This window comes from Manacus candei, unplaced genomic scaffold (assembly GCF_025592945.1).
Source record: "Manacus candei isolate 608988 ecotype Guabito, Panama unplaced genomic scaffold, ASM2559294v1 h1tg000050l, whole genome shotgun sequence".
NCBI classification, from domain to species: Eukaryota; Metazoa; Chordata; class Aves; order Passeriformes; family Pipridae; genus Manacus; species Manacus candei.
Genome location: NW_026138098.1, coordinates 17,894,064 through 17,909,874, shown reverse-complemented (window position 1 = coordinate 17,909,874; position 15,811 = coordinate 17,894,064). Strand labels below are relative to the sequence as shown.

At 41.0% G+C, this 15,811-nt stretch overlaps 1 protein-coding gene across 6 annotated transcripts in view; it reads right to left on the bottom strand.

Annotated features, from left to right (window-relative positions):
* SLC16A12 (solute carrier family 16 member 12) overlaps positions 1–12,257 on the bottom strand; it is a 32,815-nt gene extending 20,558 nt beyond the window's left edge. The window contains exons 1-2 of one of the 6 annotated variants that reach the window (XM_051800720.1): positions 12,143–12,257; positions 11,896–11,990 (exon numbers count right to left, since the gene is read on the bottom strand). The gene's annotated coding sequence lies outside the window, so the exon portion shown is untranslated. Of the gene's footprint in view, positions 1–1,158; positions 1,906–9,714; positions 11,650–11,699; positions 11,813–11,895; positions 12,045–12,142 lie in introns of those variants that run through there. The other 5 variants (XM_051800724.1, XM_051800718.1, XM_051800721.1 and 2 more) reach the window with 5 other exon arrangements.
* Between the last annotated feature and the right edge of the window lie 3,554 nt (positions 12,258–15,811).

The following is a 15,811-nucleotide window of genomic DNA, read 5'->3' as shown; positions in this document are numbered from 1 at the left end:
ATTTCCTTTTGTTCACACAAGCTTATGTTCTGAAATAAAGCTATTAGGACACTTAATGCCATGCATACTCTTCTAATGGACAATATGCACCACACAATAGCAAACTGTCACTGTGGCTATTATTTTTCTTGGGACGTTTTCAGCTGAAACCCCGAACTCTGTAAAAATAAGAGAGCCCTACTATCAGGTCAAAGCCACAATTACTTTTCCCTTTAATAATATTAATATATAATTATTGTATATACGATGGCGCATTAATATAATTCCCAGCAGGAATCGAAGGGAAATCTCTAAATACTGGAAAGACAACTGTTATAGGCAAAAAACAGGACATCTGCCATTTCCTGAAACAGACTTCCAAAAGCAACTACTGATGAATGTTGCTTTACAGGGTTAGGTATTTCTGAGAAGTCATTGCACAAATCACATGTACTCATGTACTTTATTAAAAAAGCATAACATATTATCATATAGCTATAGGTGCATTCCAGTGAACGTATCTCTGCACAAGTAGGCTCATATATGTGTCCCTGCACATAACCTTCAGAAAGTTACAAAAGGGAAACTACTAAGCTGGGAAGGAAACATGAAATACTAAAATGAAAGACAAGGAAACAGATGGAAGTCAAGAGGAAAAACTCATAGCATGCTGTACAAAATAAATCTCTGACCAGGAAGAATACATTTGACAGCATGCACATCATGAAAACATGCATCTACTCACAAGTAACAGTTTGTCTTGGTGAAATCACATGCTGAAAGTTAACAATCAACCAACGCATCTTGGGCAGATCAGCACATTCTTCATGCTCAGTCTTCCACTCAGCCTCACCAAGACATCCATGTTTCAACTACATCCTGGCTTAATAGCTTATTTTAGCTTTTAGGAAAGCTTTAAAGCTTTGAGAAAAGAGCCTCAGGTTCCCTTTGCTGAGTGAATACTGGTGCAGCTGCTTGATTACATCACTTTCAGAAACGATCAGCAGGAACTTTCCATGCTACTTAAGGGTGTAGTCCTGCTAGTTAGCATTGCAGCCCAGAAATATAGTTTCTCAATTTTATGTTAAAGAACATTTCTCTCTAGAAATGTTTCTGTTTTGGTAAGTGAAACATGGGTGAAAAAAAAAAAATCTACCTATCCCATTAAGTATGTTTTACCTTTGCCTTCCAGATTTCTGTATTAATTCTTTAAAAGTTAATCTTCATTTTCATTTTCTCTGGTGTTCCCATATGAATCCTCAGCTTGTATCCTCTCAGGTCCATAGACATACAGAACTGTCAGCAAGTAGAATATTACAGTAAGTGTTCAAACATGCCTATGATGGAAATGTAACTGGAGAGAATACTTGAAAAAATACCTGACCACAAGAAACATGGGATTAGTTTAACTCATAAAAAGCATGGGCACAAGGGCTTTGCAGCAAAGGACTCAAGGGTGCCTCTGGCAGGAAAACTAACCTGTAAGTAGCAAGGGCAGAAATTTTACTGAAGAGAAGTTTGAGTTACATTAGGAGTAATGAGACAGCATGTAGAAAAACAGGAAACCACTTTCCTCAGATTGTATCACGTTTGTCTTTTCTCTTCAGTATCTACACTGTAAAGGCGGAGAGCTATAAAAGGGAGGAAAACAGCCCATATAGAGCAGTAAGACAAGATGTCAGAGAGTGACATCTTGTTAAATGTTAGACAATAATGATAACAGAGCCCATAAAAGATGAAATTTTAAAGAACTTGAAAAGGGAAAAAAGGAAAGAGGCTGATGCTATCTAAGAAAAATAACCTAGAAATTTATGTAAGAACTGGTTATAAAAGCATGATAAAAATGCTCCATGTCTTCTTCCTATTAAACCCAGTCCTAATTACAGCAGCTGAGCATTTACAAACACAGAACCAGTGCAGCCTGCCAAATGCCCATAAAACACCCAAACACTCCTATCAGAAACTCTCAAATGGAAACACTTCAGAAGGAAACTACACAGGCTCTTCTTTTTCACGTGATCCTGCAGACCAACTGCTGGCCATTTATCACAGCATCTTGAACCACTGCATTAGAAAGTTTATAAAAACAAAAACCTGGCTAAGAAATTTCAGGAATAGATTGTAGAACTAAGTGTAGGCTTTCAACCTCGTACCATGCTCCCAGAGGGGTTACAAGAAAGTTCTTTTTAAAAAAAAAGTTGTCCTGGCTTTTCACTCTCAGCTTCCTTATTTACATCACTGGTCAAGGAGCCATCGTGAAGAAATGCATTTGCTGTTTAGATTGGACAATTATATGAGTCATATGGTTTGGTCAGAGTCTTACCACATGTCAACTTGAGAACAAAACACCAAGAGACTTAAAAGGAGGACTCAACAGTTATCCTCTTATCCTGTTATTTCAGCCAACCTTGTAATTGTCTCTCAACTAGATCTCATTATCAATAATCCTTTTAGTGGGATCAGGTTCACTTTAAATAGCTTATTACATGGATGACAGAAGGAGAAAAAATAACTTAAAAATTATCAGACAACAAAAATTATTTCTAAAAACAATGTTCATATATTGATACACAGAGGATGATATTCCTTAAAATTCTTCTCTCCGTGAAATTAAGTTTTTTCTGTAAAAGTGAACAGACCCCGGTGATTTTTTTCAAGACATCGTCTATTTACAAAGCAAATTCACCCCATCTAGGGAATTAAACTATAACAATAATGATAACATTATTTAAATTGCATCTTCTGAATTATCTGAAAGTGTAACTTGGAGTATCCCCAAGAAGAGTTGTGACAGGGAACTGTTGGTTCAGTCAGGAGTTCATCGACACCTTAATAACAAAAGGACAATTTTGATCTCACGTTAAAACTGATAAAATATCCTAAGGCCAAATTAAATTACTATGTGTTTCTCAGCTAAGAGACCTCTCACTGAACTGAGTTTCCATTTCCAATTAAGTATCACCTGTGTATCTTGGTACCCTGAAAAACACTGGAAAGATGTCAGTAACAATGCCTGCCTAAGAATTTACCTAAACAATCTCTGTTGCACGCTTCAAATTCTGCATTGTTAGATCATTTTTCTTCTTGAGCAGGCATTCCATATTAGGACAGGTTGTATTTAATAAATTTTAAACTACTACAAAGTTTCAAATTCACCTGAAGCAAATAAGAATCCCAACCAACTTTTAATCAGTCCTCAAGTGCCACCTCATTTCCTTTTCCTCGTTCCCAGCCACCCTAAAACACACTCGTTTCACACATTGGTCTGTCTGTCTCTCCCTTCACATCCTCTGGGCTTTTTCCAATTTTTCCCCACACAGATTTTATTTAGTGCATTGGTGCCAACTGCATTCAGAAGGCATTGATACACTGACATCGATTACATGCTGGCTATATTCTCTAGAAGCAATAAAAGTAATTTCTTTTTTTTGTTGTTTTCAAGGAGTAGCTTCATGTACCAAGTTTTCACAACACCCAAGAATTACTTTCTAATTTGGTTAAAAGTAAAAATTGCCTACTAAATAACTCTGCAAAATACCTCTGCTGATGTGCCCAAGACACCCATGCAAGAGCTCTCATCTGAAATACTTTGTTATCCCATTCTTTCTGGCGCACAAGCAGAGCTTGGAAACTCTGATGAGTGCCATTTTACCATCAGTCATGTGTGGCCTGATTCTATGTAGCATGCACCATAAGCAAAAGGCAGAATTACATCATATGGGTTGCAACCCCTCAGAGATTACTCTCCACTCCACTAAGTTCATTAAAAATAGATCAGCTGTGTGGGATAATTCTATTTAATCTTTCCAACTTGGTACTCCATCAGGCTAAATTAAAAGGACACTGATGGAAAGAACTCTGACCACAAACAAGAGATGAAACGCTGGCTTCAGGAAGAGCAGAGGATGGTGGATCAGGCAGAGGATGAGCCACAGTTCATTCAAATTTCCCATTCTCTCTTGCACTGCTTTGCTCTATCGCCCTGCATACTCTGCATCTTCATCCCTATAAGCTAACCAAGAGGGTAACTATTCAAAGCTTTGGATCTGTGCTGTGCATCACTGAGCTTCTAAGGGTACAGAAATAACTATTTGCTTCTACAGGAACTGGCTCTGTCCACGATTCACAGGGATGTCTCTGCTTCAATGCCTTTTTGCCCTGCCAATCTGCATCACAGCTACATGCCAACTTACAAAAATGAAAATTAAATTTGACCAATTTAATTGTTCTCCAATTGCATCCTGTTTCGACTGCTGAGATTTTCACACGTTTCAGGTGGAAAACAGGTCCTTCAATACATAATGACACAAACTGCAATTCTTGCTGAGAGTTTGAGGATCCTTTGTGATCAGCTGTGATGCCGCATTCAGTACATTCTTCACCCAATACTAATTTCTCTGCTGTCATCAAATTGTATTTCATGACAGCTCCATTTCCCAAATTAAATCTCTGGGCCACCTTTAATACAAAATATCAGACACACAGAGAAATAATCTTAACCACTTTAGATGAGAAACAGAAAATATTAATTCTGTACTTAATAATGAAAACAGCTTTCATACAAAATGCTTCAGCTTTGATATCACTCAAGTGAAGAAACTACCTGGTCTTTGTATTGACTCAGTCCTTTCAAGTGGGAAAGTACTGCTCCTCTCAGCTGGCTCTTCTTGCTCAACTGATTTCCACTCTAATATTCTCTCTGTCCACAAGAGAACTTTTTCAATCCCTTCAAAAAATGCACTCTGGCTTGCTGCTGGTGGTATCACGCTATGGCTGCCCCAAGGACCATGCAGATTAAGTAAATAAAGGAATGTTATTACAGAAGTTTAGAAAGAGAGAAAAAGGAAGTCAACAAACAGAGGGCACTTTATGAAGAAGCTTCCCAAATACCTCTGGTCTTTAGCTGAAACAAGTAGTTTTGGCTTGTTAGATTAAGCAGGTGAGGTAGTGTAGCTTTCAAGCTTTTACGTAAAAAAGTGTAACTTTAGGGAATGTTTGCATGAATGCAGAGTTGCCAAGATATACAATCAATAGTGAGAGAACTCTCCAGGAACATGTGGCAGCACAGGACACGATCATGGTGAGAACAGATAGGCAGTGGCTTGTTATCCAAACTGACAGGAGTGTATCTGGAAGGCTGCAGTGTTTCAAAACAAACAAACAAAAAAAAAAGGAATGTGAACTACCAGAAATGTTGCTGCTAATGAGAAGTGTAACAACAACAGCACATTCAAACGGCAACAGCACATCAAATCAATTCTTTAAGGGCCAACTCACAGCAGTTAGCCCATATGATGAAAAGGGAAGCCTCTATTCCCACCAAGTTCAGTGCTGCAACACATTCTAAAAGCAACTGTGGATATTTACTGAACACTGACACCAAGGCACATCTGTATAGGCAAGGCTGAATGTGATGCCCCTGGCCCAGGAAATTTCAGTTGCTGAGAGACTGGATGCAGCATTTCAGTGGCAGAAAGGTGAAGCTGGCACATGTCTTGAACATGGAACCATTTTGGTTTTGACTCTTCCTATTTTAACTCCTCCTTTCCCTGATATTTTAGTGACTTTTATGGGGAAATAAAGGTGATGAGCTTGAAGGGCTGATTACAGGGGATTCTGGAGGAGAGGAATAAACACAAAGTCAAGAAATTACCAAACCAAATACTCTGGTACTTTGGGGAAGGCACAGGAGTAATGCAAATATGGAATTCACAGTCCACTGCAGTATCAGCAAATGAACACCTAGCAGAGAGGAGCCAGGACAGTGACCACAGACAAGCAGCACAGCCCTGTACTACCACCTTCTCAACTGTGCACCAACCAGCAGTTGCATGAACAAGCTTTAAACACCCCTCTGTCAAAAGAGCTTGATATTGAAACATGACAACTTGAAAAGACAAGCCCTAAAACAGACAGGAGGAGGAGAAGGTATTTGACTATGTCTACAGACTAAATTAATAACTTTTGTGTGGTCTTCAAGAAGCTCTCAAAGCCACCCAAGTTTAAGATGCATTTACAATGAACACTCTAAGACATGACTCATTAAGTAGTGTAACAGCCCCCAAAACACTGAGGCCATCAGGAAAACCATTTGAATCAGGAGAAACGTGTTAATTAAGAAACTCGACAGCAGCATAGACTCTGAGAAACCCCTAGAGAGGCAGGGGAAAGATCCCACTTTCCACATTGACATTTCACATCTGGGAAATGTGAATCATCCCACCATCACTGGGAGAAATCCAGAAATTGCAGGAAGGAAGGAAGCTTTGAGTTGGGGGGGGGGGGCAAAGTGAAAGACGGGAGACTTCCTATCTTGAACAAAGGGATAGAAAGAGGTCAGCACTGTCCTGGTGAGGACTGAAGACAAGGAGCTGAGTTCCCAACTTCAAAAATACTTTTAGGTCTTATTCAGAAGAGGGGATGCAGGAGTTTGGTGGTTGCTAGCTAAAACATCATCTCTGGTTTTGTACTCAAAACTTGCCTCTAGAATCTTCTGCAATGGCTGAGAAATGACTTTGATTTTTTAAATATCCAAATAAAACATTTTCTTTTTCTATTTGTCTCCTATCTGACTTTGTAATGAAGAACTGAAATTTCTTTTACCATATTTTCATTTGCACTCTTACCTAATCTTTTAAATGAATTTAGGAGAAGCTTCCAAACATGAGATACATTGCTATCCCAGAAGAAATGAAGTATAAATGGTGTATGTAGGCAAGCAGACTGGCAAACTGTGATAGCTGAGGAATCCCAGAAGTTTGGTCATGACTCTTGGCAAGATATGGATACAATTTTGATAGTATTATCAAATGGCAAGACCAGAAGAGACATTTGTCCTGACATGGACAGGTCAGCTCTCATCTAGCAGAAGGAAAATCTGTAATTTTCAGACACTCACAGATTGCACAAAAAGCTTGGAGAGTTGGAAGGAAAAGGGTGACAAATTGGTTCTCTATAAATTACCTGCTAATAAGTTAAAAGAACGATAATGTGCATTATAAATAAATATCTACATATGGTCTAGGACTGCCCATTATCATTAATTCTAGACACTTATGACAATCCTCTGGCAGCAACGAATGTACTTACCATTCAAAAAGCATTCAAGGACAATATTCCCTAGAAACTGAATAGATTCTAGTGACAACCAGAAAAGTTAAAAAAAATAATATTTAATAGCAAAAGAAGCCTAGATTATCTCAGATGCCTTGCTTTTACATTAATTTTTAATCCTATTCACTTAAATGCGTTAGCAACTTGCAAGTTGATGCAAAACGTAAGCCTATGTAATCCTGGTGCATATAAGTGTGGGTGTACATCCTCCACATAGATAAGACATAAAACACACATAAAAAAATACAGTTGCTTCATTCTTCTCTGTTATTTACATAATGCTCTGAGACAGCATTCACACTAAAGCCCACAAAATCATCTTACAATAAAACATGAGAAACGGAAAAAAAGAGACCAACAATCCTTCCATGGAAAACAGGTGATACTGTCTAAAAGCAAACACTAAAGACTGCTTAATTTACTGCCTTCTCACTCCATTATCCCATCAAATGAAACAAGGAGAAACTAATAAATATGACATCTAAACCAAATACCAACAAAAACTGCTGTTTCATTTGTTTTAAGTCCCAAAGAAAAGCAAGAATATCCTAGTTTGTGGATAACCTGTAGTTCTCCAACACTGAACTGCAGCTAAGAAACAACTATTTAGTAGCATTTGTACTATATGCAAAGTAACCAACAGAGTTGCACTAATGAAGACTAAGATCAACCTAACTCACTAATAAAATATATTGTCACATCCCCTCAAGCCAGTTCTACAATTCCCAGCTGCTGCAGGCTCTGGGGAAGAAATCTGCCACAAATTGCTGGCTAATCTTAACAACTAATAAGTCATCTTGCTGCTGAAATGCTGATCTGTTGCCTCAGGGGCCTGCACAGCTTAAAATGCTGTGGAGACAAAAGTGATGGATTTTGCTTTTACAGTGTAAGGAAAGAAACTTAAGTGCCTTCTGGCTATACCTGAATTCTGTGGGCTCCTGAGCTGTGCTACCATGGTCTGACCATGCCAGACAGGTGTCATCTGAGCAGCTGGGCATACAGCACCACCCACCTTCCAGTACTGAAAATGGAGAATGCTTCTTCCAAAAACCGGAGGATAAGGCACCTGAACAACAAAGATTTTATATTTGGAAGATCACAGCTTGCCCTGTAGAGTCCTACAAGCTTGCCTTGTAGAGTCCTACAAGCCTAAGAGAGACAAGGAGCCAATCCAGTAAAAGACAGTCTTCACCTGTGTATCTTCATCCAGAGCAGCTGACTGTATATTATCCTATTGGCAACAGCTCTTCCACATCCCACATCACAGCAAGTTCAGACAGCTTCCAGAGAGGAAAACAAAACTACCTTCACAGTTCAATAAGCTGAATAGGAAACACCTTCATTATCAGTGAAGAAAAACTGAGTTATTAGCTTGGATGTCTACATTTTGGTTTTTAAAAATTGTACCTTTCCAAATCTCTCCATACTGCAGGTTGGGAGCCCACCTCCTCCAGGCAAGCTGTAGCTTGCAGTTTTACTGCTCATAGTCACATCAATGTATGTCAATTAATAAAAGCAACAATATAGCTCATAAAATATGTATTTGGCTCTCATAAGGCTACTGGCAAGAAACACCTTTCCTCTTAGAAAAAAATGATAAAATGAAGATTTTTAATCTGTTTTTTAAATCTTTTTTAAATCTACAGATAATCCAAACTGCAGTTGTAGTGACCCACCACAGGACAATCAGTAAAGGTAAGATATTCTTCTGAACTCCCATACAGTTTCTTGGTTTAGGTTGGAAGAAAAAAGGCCTATGATTTTTCTCTGTTGAATAAAGACCGTCATAGAAACTAATTAGTCCTTCAAGTTCTGTGAACAAGAAAGTGTACCGCCATTCTCTAAATATGCACACGTGCTACATAGACAAGGTGTTGTGAATGTTTTCTTACTCACTACAATAGGATCATGACAGAAAGAAATTGTCTAAAGTAGGAATGAGAACAGGTCCTAAAACAATGCACAAAAGCATCAGTGCTTTCCAGACTAAAATAAATTCTAGCAGATTATAGTAAGGTTACACTCCACTGACTTCTCAGTCTCACCATACCAATTAAAAGAGCTATTTGCCTAATCATTTCTGTCATTCATAATTTCACAGCAGGTCTGCACTACATTCAAAAGTATATTTAACATTTTACGTACATCTAAAAGAGAGTACAGCTGACAATTATGCTCTCTAGGACCAGAGGCACTCTTTTAGGGGTCTAGGTTTAATCTTCCTCTTTAGAATTTTAGGCATTCACCTATCCAGGTAAATATAATCTATTAATAAAACTCATAGCCTTATGATGCCTAGGTAGGTCTATTTTCCAGAAAAACAGTATTTTGAAATGCTCATACTACAAGAGAGAATAGTATAGGGAATGTATCCTGAAGTTACACATACAGCTATACATCACAAAAGTAAAATCATTAGGTGAAAACTCAGAATTACAAGAAAAATATAGAATCAGATCTTTGTGTATACGGCCAACTGCATGTGCACACAACTGAGATATCTGAGCACTCAGCTATGTTTTTCAGGCAACTGCCTTAACCATATGTCATCTCCCACTGACCACAATTTGATAAGCAATTACTTCTTTCAGCAGCAGTGATGCTGGCAGAAATAGCCCTTACCTCCTGCTCCCTGCCACATGTTCCCTCCTTCCAGGCAACCTTCTCAGCCCTGACACAGCAGCCACACAGTCAGACAATTCAAAGTAATTGATAAAAAGGAAGAAAAGGTGCTTCTGAACCCACTGCAGTTCCCCCAGTGCAATTTACCATCAGCCCCACAAATGGTTGTACTAGCACAGCTCAGAGGGTGGCAGGGGGCTGCTTACGCAAGCACGGTTCTCTCAGGAAACATGCCAAATTTCTCCCTCGGGAAGCAATTGTGTTCACAACAAAACATCTGAAAAATCTTCCCCCTCTGTGCCCGGTCTGTAGGACCTTGGCCTGGGAATACAGATCTGGAAGGGATCCCTGGGGGTGTCCTAGTCCCCTTCCTCACGGTTTCAGACAGGAACCAACTCAGCAAATCCAATTAGTCAGGAGACATCCCGTAGCAAGCCACTTGTCAGGTAAACAGTGTACAGCCTGAAATTGAACTGAATGTGCAGGCTGGGGGGGAAAGAAAGTTCCTGAGGTTTCCCCTGTTTACATATCAGTTGAATCAATTCTGATAAAACTTTGTAAAATGAAATTACACACTGTCCTATACTATCTTTCATTGTCACTTTCCAGCTTGAGGCTAAGGCAGAAGTTAAACATTGAATTTTAAAGGCATTAACATGGAAACCTCTAAGCCCAGAGAAACCTTCCATTAAATAGAGCTTCTGTTACACTGCTGCAAAAGATGGAAAACTAAAAACTAAAAATAATACAACTGAAAAAATATAAAACAAAAACACATAATGGCCCACGTATAGCTAAAAAAACAAATGTGAAAAAACAGTAACAGCAAACGATTTGAGGTGAGCAATAACATGGCCCTAACTGAGGCATAATAGGATCACTCCGAGCAAAATGCAATCCTGTTTCACTTCATTAAGTTCCAAGTTATCCTCCAGTTTCCCAGCACTAACGGAAACGTTTCCTCATTGCCACTGCAGGAGCAGACTAACAACAACAAACATACTCACTGCCCCAACCAGCTTGTTAACTTAATGAAATCATTTCAGTCAGAAATCACACAAACCCAAATTCATCCCAAATACCTAATTAATGACTTACTCCTAGAGATATTAAACAGAACAGGTCAATAAATGAATGGCAAATTATCACAAAGTTCTAAATAAGGATAATATTCGTATCTTTGGGCTTTTTTTTTCATTGGATAGTTTCCCTGAACTTAGCCTGTGGACACAAAATTTCCTGCAAGACATGCCAACAACACCATTTAGCCTGAGCCTATTACTGCACACCTGGCTAAGTCCTACAAGGGACTAAGAATTCTCCTGGAAACGAACTATATTAATATCCCAGAAGAAATATCAAGGCCATTCAGGATAAGGATCACTGTAATTAACTACTTCCACAGCTGACTATTCCTGGGGAAGGCCACAGGCCAGCTCTCTAGCCTGTCACTGAGCAGTCCGCGCCTGGGTTTTTGGAGCTCTTTTGGGAACCGCTCGCACACACGCACAGCCACGGGGGGCCCGGTGACAGCCGCGAGTCCGCACGCACCGAGACGGCGACGAGGCACAGCACAGCCTCTCACACCCGCCTCTGAACAGGTACATTTATTCTGTTTATGCAACAGAAATAAAAGATGATTGAGTTTCCTCATACCCTCTAGCAACTTGAAACGCTGTTTAGTCTTTAACTGACCAGCATCTCACCTGACCAACAGTTTATATATATATATATATATATGTATCCACATATATACAGTTTCCTAATTTAACAGTGGCATTTAGAGTGATTGTTATTTATTTTCCAATGTTTCCGCAGTTCTAAGGCAGGGCATGGGAGCGACCCGGCTGAAGCCCCACCGGAGCGCTGCCGCCCGCGCTGCCCGCCCCGCTCCGCGCCCCCGGCCCGCGCTCCCCGCGGGGTCGCTCCCCGTCTCCCTCCTCGCTTTTCCCGGGACGAGCCCCGCGGCCCCGCGGAGCCCCTACCTGCAGGCTGCGGCCCCGGCAGGAGCCCCGCGGCCGCCGGTGCTGCCCCGCGGGGGCGGTGGCTCCGCGGGCCCGGGGCGGGGGCGGGTGATGCCGGCGCGGCGGGGACCGCGGCCCCCAGCGCGGCGGGCCGGGAAGGGCTCGGGTTCGGCTCAGCCCCCACCCCAGAGCTTCCCCGGCCGCCTTGGCCGCCTACCTGATCGACCGGTTCCCCTCCCCGGTGGGCTCGGCACGGCTCTTCCCCTCGCCCGGCTCCGTCAAGCTGCTATCGGAGTCCCTCCTTCGTGGTACCTTCACCGACAAGAAAAGCGAAAAGCGCGTCTCACCAGTGCCACGGGTGCTTTCACCGCATTAAGAGGGCTTCCCTCCCCCCCCATCGAGGCAAAGTCTGTTCTGGGATTTGTGGATCAGTGCTCTCAGGCATTTCATAAGGTATTTTTAACCTGTTGCAAAGTCAGGCAACACTCCAGAGTGGAAATAACACCAATGGAAATAACACCAAAACTTCAGCATAGGGATGGCCCGCTATCACATACACCAGCCCTGCACACCCATACACCATTAGGAGTCCTGCTGCCATTGCTTGCTAGTCTTTAAATTTTCAAACTCAGTTCAAAACCCCAGACCAGGGAAAGGACTCACAGAGATTTGGACCCTAGACTCTTGGAACAAGTTTCAAATTCCAGCAGCTTTCTGTTTTTCCAAGACAGATAAACTAAGTGGCTTGCTGAATACTGCATGTGTTTTCAGGCAAGATCTGGAAAACAGCAGGTCTTTCCTCAGAAAGGACATTAAACATCCTGTGACACTTTTCATGAGAACTAAGATAAAATTGGATCTTTTCTTACAGTTCCCACACACTGTTGCTGGACAAGAGCTGTTTGGTTCTTGTCGTTCCCCCAGGACCTTGCTGACTTTCAGTGCTGCTATAAAGAGCAAGTGCAAAGCTCCCAGGAGTGTGCAAGCAGAGCATTTGGAGAGTGACTGGGAGACATTTGCTATGCTGGTCTTCAGGATGAAGTTCAAAATCCTTCAAGGTAAGGGAGCATACATGATTTCAGTAAGCGTGGCAGCTTTGGGGTGGATTATTGATTGGAAAAGGCTTCCCTTTCCAGATGACAGAGCTACTCTGTGCAGTACAGCCAGCCACACAGGACAGCTAGGAGAGACTCATACTTCACCTTTTTCTGCACACCATGGGATGAAGCTAAACACTGGGCAGCCTACATCACCTATGTGCATCTTCCCTAGCAGTACACCTCTCCTGCAGCATGGTGGCTCACAGCAGCTCGAGAGAAAAGGAGCTACTTTTCCCTGCCATCCGTGTGGGTAACAAAAGCTTGTCCTTGAACGAGAAAAAAGTGCATCTCTTACTTTCTTGGTGAGTTTTTTATTTTTTCCCCTCTTTTTTATAGTTTTTTTTTTATATTTTGGAAATATTTTTAATCTTACGTGGATTAAACTATGCTTCACGTTGAAAGATTTTGTCAAAATACACTTCTAACATAGTTGCAATGCACTTCATTTGAACTGTGTAAAGCTGCAAGATAATAGCTCTGAACAACGTGTACATTGAGCTACCGGTCAAGTGACTGGGGATCTCAACATCGCAGCAAACTTCCTCTGCAAGTCTGGTTGGCAGCATCTCAGTGACAACTCCCCATCAGCAGTGGGAATGACAGCGGTTATCTGTGTTGGCTGCTGTCATCGTCTGGGTCAACAACAGGTAATGTATCTCTGTGGTGTGGAAAGGATATTGCCAGAGTGCCACAGAACCGTGTGTATTTGACATACCCGGGATATGCAGAGACGCAGTAACACCACTCACACCCTGCTGACCTGCCGCTGGCATTACAAAACTTTAAAACGCTTTTGTGCTGTTTAATTTTTATATAGATCAGTTTTAAGCACTGAAGTGTCCTAAGCTAGGTATCGCCAAAACAACATTCATGACTTCATTTGGTTCTTGGAGCAACACTCTTAACAGTAATAGAAATACAAGGTTTTGGGTTACATGCATGTTTTACACATTCGTGACAGGCTTCCTTTTGTCACTGCTAGAACAGCTTTTTCTCATGCAAGTTTCAGCTGCTGACACCAGACAAATGACCCATTACATGGCTCCATTTAGCCGTTTGACAAGCAACAGAATAGGACTCACCTGTAGTGGCCTTAATCCCTCCAAAGTTGCAGGACTATGCATGTTGCTTTCTTTAGAAGTGCTGTAATCAAGATATGAAAGGAGCACATGCCCTCACCTGGAGTGCCTGACCAGGCAAAGAAAACACACTCAGGAAAGGACTTGTTTTGGTTTGTTTCCTATGCAAACAAGAGTAATACTTTTGCACTCTTTAACACTTTGCAGAACATAAAAATAAACAAAGTGTAATACTATGGAATTTAACAGGTAAAATAAGCGTTTTTACAGTTTGGAGGCTGGTTAGGTGCCGTGGTACTGTTGATGAATGGCCTTCCTACGCAGTGTATTAAGTTGAACCTTTATATACAAATATCTGTTGTAAACTGAAAACCTCATTACCCTCATTCCACTGCCCTCCTCTCCCATCTCCCTGTTACAGCCAGCCAAAGTACAAGGGTATGCTGTAATGGCATGCTCAGAGCAACATTTCCAGATCTGGTCACTAATATTTGGATCTACAACCTTTGGCATCCTATAGCCAAGGGAACAGAGGCAATAGTGGCATCTCTGGAAATGAAGCCAAAGATAGGAGAAACTACAGTCCCTATGGTTCCCTCAATCACCCCTCTGCAGCTACAGTCCAAATATTGCTGACTCTAAGGGAAGAAGGTAAAGTACCCACCACTTGTGAGCAGAGGCTCCTTTCTGGAGGTGAAGGCAAGCTCTGCTTCTTACTGACATAAAGGGCTTCAGAAAGGGATCAAGAGACTGTGATGAAATGCTTAAAATATGTGGTTGTATAAGTCATATATGTAACCTGGGATAGAAAATTATTATTCCATGGCCTCCTCACTTTTTCATGGACACTAGCAATTCCTGGAACATCAGACCATCATATGGCATCAGATCAAAAAATGCTTTTAAAATTAGCCAGTTTCTAATGACATTCAAAACTAGATGTCGGTATGTCTTTCAACCTATTGAGTGCATCATCTTTCAGAATCTTTGGAAATTTTGGCAGAAATATCCTCTCTTTATTGATATAAAATAAGTATAGGCAGATCAATACCTAATATGAGTTGAACAAGAGGACAATTCGTCTCCTTTTAGTAATTACAAGCTTCCACATTTCAAACCTCCTGCCTTGCTGCTGTTAATCTGGGATATCTCTTCTGGCATGCCACTGAAGTCCTTGGTCCAAGCACATACAGTAAACTTTTTAGACACATTTAAATGCATGTATTTTACAAAGATCTGCACTCCAGCTAGCTAGTGCAACAATGTTTCACTGGAAAACAAAGATTCATCACTACAATTGTCCTATGGAAACATGGTTTAACAAACTTTTGGCTGGACAGGAGCTTTAAAAAAACTTTGTATGTCAAATGACTTGCTTTTGGCAACCTGCTAGGCTTCCTGCTAGCAGGCTTTTTTCTTTGGTGAAAAAAGTGAAATGAAATGTAGACATTTTGAAATTTCCCACCAGAAGAAAAACTTGAGTAAATGTTGGAATTTTTCACAGCATGGGAATAATAAATTTGAATTAGTTGTACTTGGAAGCAAGCCTTTGCACAGCCATTCCAGTTTCTCTTCCATATTCACTTGACTGTGGACCAGAAGTTTGGGCTACTTTAGTCCAAAGAGGAATCTGACACCAAATATAGGCTATAATGTTGTTCTAGTCTGGGGAGACCTAACCATTTCCATGGTTCTACAACTTTTCATAGCATTATGTTTTTATTCTTCCTTCTGAATGATGAGGCTTACTGTGCTGTGCAGAAAGGGATGGTGTTAGCAGCTTATCCTGCTCATCATCAACACCCTTGCCGGTACCAACTCTTGAGGAAATGAACAAGCTAAAGACAGCTGAATTGGGGATCAAAGCCTGAGGGCAGTGCAGGGGATCTTTATCCTGTTCTCCAAAGCAGCACATGATACCAAGTAAAAGAAGATGGTGAGCCACCACCAAGTC